Source organism: Thunnus albacares, chromosome 8 (genome assembly GCF_914725855.1).
Source record: "Thunnus albacares chromosome 8, fThuAlb1.1, whole genome shotgun sequence".
NCBI classification, from domain to species: Eukaryota; Metazoa; Chordata; class Actinopteri; order Scombriformes; family Scombridae; genus Thunnus; species Thunnus albacares.
In genome coordinates this window covers 3,541,865-3,549,418 of record NC_058113.1, presented here as the reverse complement: position 1 = coordinate 3,549,418, position 7,554 = coordinate 3,541,865, and the positions used below count along the sequence as shown (strand labels likewise).

Below are 7,554 nucleotides of genomic sequence, written 5' to 3'. Positions count from 1 at the left end.
CACACAGCCAGTGAAATGTGGGACCACACTGTTGAATCTGGGAGGAGCACAGTTGGTTATTAGCAATAATTAACAATTGACTTAGTTGACTTAGTTGAAAAAGAGCAGGGCATAGAAGTTATCCATGTCTTCGTGATGAAATCTTTTTCTTCCTTCTGCAGGCAGTGAGAGCACTGGGTTGCAGCAGCAGTGGTCTGTCTTGTTTGGGCAAACACAGGTGAAGTCTCATCTCGTTCAGCGAGGGGAGAATCTTCCAGTTGGTAGGGAAAAAGTACATGTGCATGGGGTTACCTCCTTTAGTAAACTGGCTCATGGAGAGAGCAAAGCTTCTTCCTGCTCAGTTACAATGGAAAGGTTATGGAAGTTGGTATGCAGCCAGTATTTAAAGCTGCAGTGATGTCACGGCTGCGCTGTCATGACTCCTGGTGATGTTGGTGCATCTCTGCCAATGAGAGATGAGAGTCTGGGGCTTCCCACAGAGTTCACACCAAGGTGCGAACTGAGCAAAGTCTGCTGGGAGATGGAGTCCATTTTGGACTCCCTTTGTTTGACTTGGTGCCCTTCCTTGTTATCAGGCTTTGTGACTGTATGCAGGCCTACCTTTGTCTCATGCATATAGAGTATGAAGCCCAACAACATTTAACCACAGAGTAAAAAATATTACCACATCACCACAACGAGGTCATAAAATCATGTCATAACATGAAGGTTGTTGGCAATTAAAGCCAATGTGCCCAAAATTACAGCTCCATTTCTCTGCAAAAATAGGAAGACTGGAAGCATTTACATCACCAGTTTTGTACTATTTTAAATGATGTTGAATAGCTATATCCATTCATGCCAAGCATTAATGAATTCCTGGAAACGTAGCCATCATTAATTCCTCCATGTCAGTGTGAGGCATTAGGAGATGGAGTGTTTTTTTTGTTGTTGTTTTTTTTTAAATGCTCTTTTATTAGTTCAGCTGCTAACACAGCTGCTTTCCCCCTATACTCAGCCCTGTGCTCTCCCTGTGCTCTTGGACTCTAGCTGAACATAATTCCAACACAAAGGGCCTCAGAAAATGCACTCTCAGCCTCCTGTAAATGCAATTCAGGACGAGGCTGCATAAGACTTTGATTGTGCCAGGAATTTGATTGCTTCATGGGTGCAGCAAAAAGAGGGGCTGTTGGCAAGCATTTCAGGTTACATCGTGGTATATTCTGCAGCTTGAAGAGGAAATTACCGTAAAATATGTTTTCAAACATGATCAGACATCACAGTTTTAAAGAAAGGGTTTGGAGGCGTTAACGCTTCAGTTATCCTATTCAACCCCAACATGAAATATTCACAAATGAAACAGCTTGCTCATATATACCCCTGACAACAATGTCTGCTAAGTGGTCTTGAGATGGATATCTCTGTGTGTGTCCTCACATGCACTTGTACATGCCTGTTTGTATTTGATGGAAGCGGATACAATGGCAGTGAAGGAGGGAAGTTGTATTTGTTTATGCTCTTGCCTCTAGAAGCCTCTCAGATCTCTCTGGGTTTCACATCAGAAGGGTTTCCCAGCTGTGTGGCTGTGCCCAGTGGCAAAGCTAAAAGTGTGTATATGTGGGGGGGGGCATTCCTGAATACATGTATCACCTGCAGCTTGAAAAGAGAGAGTGGATAGATTCAGACTGTCTATAGTGGCAATTTTTCCATGAGGATTCAGGGTCAAGGTGCTGCAGTGGGCATTAACTACTGCTAAACTAACTCCTGACATGAGACACTTGGACTGGGAGCTGAATATTGACTCCATCACCACATAGCTAAAACAAATGGGTTCTTAGCTGCTTTGGCTCTGCTATTGCTTCTGCTAAATTGTTTTGGATAGTGATATCAGTGGAGATTAGCTATAGCTATTCATGGTCCCCAGAACATGATTTTTAAAAAATGTAGGTAATCCCATCTGGTCACAGTTTCCATTTGCAAAGACTTTGAGGTGCTGTATTGGATAAGCAAGACTAAGAGTCAACAGCTATAGCTCTGTTAGGCTGTATTTAGGCACAGCAGTGCTTTGAGGTAAATGCTAACATCAGAGTGAAAATACCAGAATGTGTAGGGCCTTAAGAATATCTTCTTTAACGTAAGGAGTTACAAGGTCCTCTTCCCCAATGTGTTGTGTCTGTTCTTTCTAAATATATTTTAGAAATGATATATGTTATCCTACATTTTTATGTAAAAAAGAAACCTCTGCACCTCTGTACATAATAGTGGTTTTCAGTGTCTGCTGCACTTTATTAGTTCACTTAATCACTTCATACTGACATTTCAAATTGTATGTTTCCAACCATGATGAATAAACACATCTAGGGCACAGCATGAAATAGAGAGGCCCTCATCTCCCAAAACCATTCTAGTAGACACACCTTCAAAAGTGACAGACTGACATGAAAAATGCAACAGATCTCAGGCAAACGGGCCAATAACAGGATTAGGACACTCCTGCTGTGCCATGCAATGAGCAACCACAGTCAGATTTTGTGATCATAGACAATAAAAGCCTCCATGTGATTTGCTGGTGCAAACCTTTTCATTTAAAATAAGCACATAGGGAAGAAGTCCATTTTAAATAGAAGTAGGAGAACCAAGCAGATGCAGCCGTGATACAAAAGCATTTTGATTCACAAATTACCTTTCAACTGAAATGCTTCACAATCAATTTGGAACTCAGTAAGATCATCAGGTTAGTGACCCCTGCTACACTCACTTGGCAAACAAAACAAATCAGTAGAATTTTTTACAATCTTAACTCTTGACAATGTATAAATGCCAGAAAAAATTAACTTCTCTTTGGTGCATTGTTTTTAAACTGGGGATAAAAATACATTTAAATGTTTACAGATATTCTGTTTTCTAGAATGAGGATGTATAAAGTGTTTGCACTTTGCATTTTTTTAAGTAAGTCAGTTTATTCAGTAGCAAGTCTCTGCAAGTATCAGGACTGTACACAGTAGAGCTCTCCATGGTCCTGATCCTGCTGCTGCACTACTCTCTCCTGCACACACTAGTAAGAAGTTCCAGAAAATGACTTATGTTAGCTTAGATAGCCCGGTTGACTATAGTGTTTTGCATTGCTTTGACAAGATAATGTAACTCCTCTTAAGTGCATCTGTCCTGCCTCAAACTGCAGCTGGGTCCTCAAGTGGATTTTCATAAAGGAGTATGGGAGGTAGGAACTAAATCTAAACCCTTACAGGATCTATCTGCTGATAGGATCTTTCCAATCATGCCAGTCTGACACTGCTGATGTGGAATGTGTCTCAGCAGATTCACACCATTTGAATTAGATGAGCCAATCACGGACCAGTGTGATCCTGCCAGTGAATGGAGGAATTCATCCTACAAATACTATTTTAATTGAAGTCATTTCATTTACAAAATATCACAGATCTCATCATTCTTAAACTGATCCATAATGTATTTGGAAATAAAACTAATGTCCTTTATTACTAGATTAGAGATTTTCTTCTGCTTCGCAATGGACACCAGAACACATGTTTTTTAACCACCTCTATTGTTGTTATTGTTATTGTTATTATTGTTGTTGTTGTGCTTCTCTATGTCTCTCTATCCCTTCTCCCCCTCCCTCTTTCTCTCTCAACCCAACTGGTCAAGGCAGATGGCCGCCCACCCAGAGCCTGGTTCTGCTCGAAGTTTCTTCCCCACCGCTGTCACCAAGTGCTGCTCATGGGGTAGTATTGGGGCTTAGAGCATATGGTCTAGACCTGCTCTATGTGAAAAGATGAGATAACTTCTGGTGTGATTTGGCGCTATATAAATAGAACTGACTTGACTTGACTCTATACTAACCATCCCACAACACATTGTCTTGAAACAGAGTCCTAGTGTACAATGAGGAGGAATGAGAGCAGAGAGGAGTGATGGGGAATTTCAATTTACACCTCTGCACCATATGGCAGCATATGATGTAATACTGATGACTGTCTCTTACGACAGTAATCCCACTTCTGTTCAAGGTGAGATTCAAATCACTGCACATTATTTACACTCCATCTATTCCATTACAGAATAAAGGCTTCAGCACATGGCTGAAATTACACTAATCAGTTCTATAAACTTCTTCTGGACATCAGTGGTGAAAATATTCACTCATGGACATCAACAGGTTAGTTTGAAGTAATAGAAGTTGATATAAAGAGGTCTGCATGGCTGGGATCATGGTCAGATTAATCTCAGCTGTTGGGCCCCTTTTAACCACCCTCTTCCACCCCTTCACTGTATATTTTGTATGGTACTCCTGTGATGGAATATTCAACAACCCCAGGTTTGCTGTGTGGTAATTTAAACAGAACTATTTTTACAAATATGCACCACGTAAGCATAGAATCAGCTGATAAAATGAAGGTCTGAAAACTACATAGATTTTGACACAGAAAAATGTCTACAAGACAGGAAAAACATGGTGAGGTGATACTGAGTTGCAAAGTCACAGGAGTTATTTCTGTTGTCCAGGGTTCCGGAAGCTAATTCCTGTTTATTTTCTCCATAGACAATGGTGGGTGACTGGCAGTTGGAACACTTCAAGGCTTAGACCGGCATGAAACTCTCCTGGTTGAATCATCGGTGCAAATGATGAAGAACTGCACCAGAAGATATATAAGCTAGGACTCCCAAAGCATATTTTGGTAGAAACCATCCAATCACCAAGCTCCAAATTTTTTTTTGTGCACCACCAACGGCAAGTGGGAGGTAAAATTTTACACATTGTAGAAACCAAATATAACATTTAGCTATTGAAATTAGTTCACTTTTGGATTCTAGGTCCATTTTGGATGAATTTGGCAATTACGGTCCAATATTTTGTTCTGATGCTGGGCCAAAGCTTTTTGAATTTGCTACAACTCTGATTCACACTGCTGAGTGACTTTCTCTCAAAACACTAAAGCAATTAGTGGCAATTAACACTGAGGCAAAATATCACAATTGGGAACATATCATAATTGGGAATTGTGGTATTTAAAGCAATCCACTATGCAAAACTGATGGAAAAAACATGATTTCTCAGAAATGAACTAGACTCCTGTGTTTCTGTGTTGAGGATTTAATATTGAGAATATTAGTAAAATAATCCTTTGAAATGGGATTTTATGGTGGGGAACCAGCAGCACCTCCCACTTTGCAGCTCTATTGTGTTTTAATAGTTCAAATTCCCAAACAAAATTACTATTAATCAAATTACCACAAAGCAATTGTCACACACTAAAACTGGGGCCTTTGGGGCTTCTGGGGCTGTTGCCTACTTTGGTTAGGAATCCAGTCTAAGGTATGAGAATTTTTTTTTTAAATTCACTTAACTAAACTGTGGTAAGTCCATTGTTTCATTAACCACCATATTTACATATTCACTAAATATGTATACAAATGAAACAGTAACTTACTGAAGTTTATTATTTGGTCAGTCTAACTTTTTTGACATGTATGTATACCCTGCAGGGTAAGTGGGTGTAGGAATGAATGGATGTAATTTCATTTCTTTCCTTCAGTGATTTTAATTGTAGAGCACAAACATTATAACAGTTTTATTCATGGCTGATTCACTGTTGTCAGTGTGCATTTCAAGTCGGGCCTGGGTTCAAACTCTGCTGAAGGTCCTAAAAAAATGTGGGCCAGACCTCTCAGAAATGATCTGATCATCAAATTATCTTGCAGAGATGCACACACCACTTTCCCTCTATGTGGGAGTAGCCATCAAGACAACCCAATTCAACATAATATGTGATGTTGCAGAACATACACTGTAACACTGACCAATCAAAATCTGTCAAATTAATTATGAAAACTGTAAAAATAAATAAATTGATATATGTCTTCTGTTGGCTCGGTGCGTAAGAAATATACCTGCTGTGATTACAGTGATAATGAAAGTCACTAATTCTAATATTAATATTTGAAAAGATGGCAGTAACCCCAAAGCAGGATAATGAATGGGGCACAGTGGAAAACTGGCCCCAGAGCCCCCAGAGGACCTGTGTTTATTGTCTGGCCATTAGTTTGTGATAATTTGATAAATTTTAATTTTCTTTTGGGACAATAAACCAATAAAGCACTTTAAAAATATATGAAGATTTTTTGATATATACTATAGCATCATGTATATAGTAATATACTTTGTAAACTAAAATAAGTGCGTCATGCATTTTATGTATCCATGCATCTGTCGTCTTGCCCTGTCTTGTAGAGGGTCCTTGTATCAAAATCTAGTTTTAATACCTTTATTATTCCAATTGTTGTATGCTTACATAATCCATATTCCAAATAAAATAGTTTAATAAAGTCACTAACACACAGCAACCTTGGAACAAGTTAATATGTCAATATTGGAGTACTAGTGGGCACTATAACTGGATACAAACTTGATGAACAAAAAGTCAGACGACCAGGGAGTAAATAGGGGCCAAAAACTTTGCCCCATGACCTGTTAATCAGGGTGTACACAGAGGTTTTAAGAAATACCAAGAATTTCATAAACCCAAATATCACCAGCACCACTGCAGTCCTTGAAAAAAATCTAGCTACCAAAACAAAAGTTTCCTTTTTTTTCATGTTATTCATTCTTTTATTCATTCATTTAAGCGTTTAACTAAATTTTCTGTGAATTTAATTTACCTTATTCCTGTTTCAATGTCTTATCAATCAAAAGGATGTTATAGGATGGCTGAAATACTAAATCTATGTATTATGATTTTAATTAATTTAATTTGTTTTGTCTGGAAAAACCAGATCTAAATACATTCAGTCTGAAGAATATCAGAACCAGTCTTTAAATCCCAACATGTGTAACGTGTGTACAACTGTACAATTTGAACTCCTCTCCGGGTCTTTATAACCCCCAAATTCCAGACAGTACTGAGGGCATGACCTCACTGTCCTCAATAGCAGCTACAGCTCTGCACTTTGTCGTTAATCCAGCCATGCACATCTCTACATCATCACATGTATCTCCTGGTTAGAGAAACTGGCTGATATTGTCTGTCCCACATAACATGATGCATCAGTGAATTAGACACAGCCCTGTTGAGGCTATTTATTCTTAACATGTCCTCTTTGTGTGGTAAATGTAGGTGGTGCCACAGACCTGACACAACATCCAATTGACGCTGTTTGACTCCAGAAGAGGGGGCTGATGGGTGAATTTTCTATTGAGAGGAACCCCCTCAGCTTTGAACGCAGTAAAGGCAGAATCCGGCAGGAAATTGGGCGATTTTACCTTCAAAATAAAAACATTCCCAAGGGAGAAGCCTGTATTTATTGTCTGTGTCATTATTATTTTGTCAGCAGTACTGTGATGTACAACAGAAAGAAATACTGTGCCACAATAAATAGCACATTTGAATGTGCCATAAAATGCAAAGGGAAGTGTTTTAGGAAAATCAGCTGTGACTTTTGAACTTTTATACATCAGAGCTCATAAAATGGATTGATGTGTATCTCATACATGTTTAAATGTTATGAATATACACACAGGAAATCTATGCTGCTGCTGCTGCTGCTGCTGCTGCAAAA

General features: G+C 39.0%; 1 long non-coding RNA gene across 1 annotated transcript; it reads left to right on the top strand.

Moving 5' to 3' along the window:
• The first annotated feature begins 3,710 nt into the window (after window positions 1-3,710).
• Window positions 3,711-7,249, top strand: LOC122986680. The gene is made up of 3 exons (XR_006404348.1): window positions 3,711-4,007; window positions 4,541-4,740; window positions 7,113-7,249. It is a non-coding gene; the product is annotated as an uncharacterized LOC122986680 (long non-coding RNA).
• Window positions 7,250-7,554: the final 305 nt, after the last annotated feature.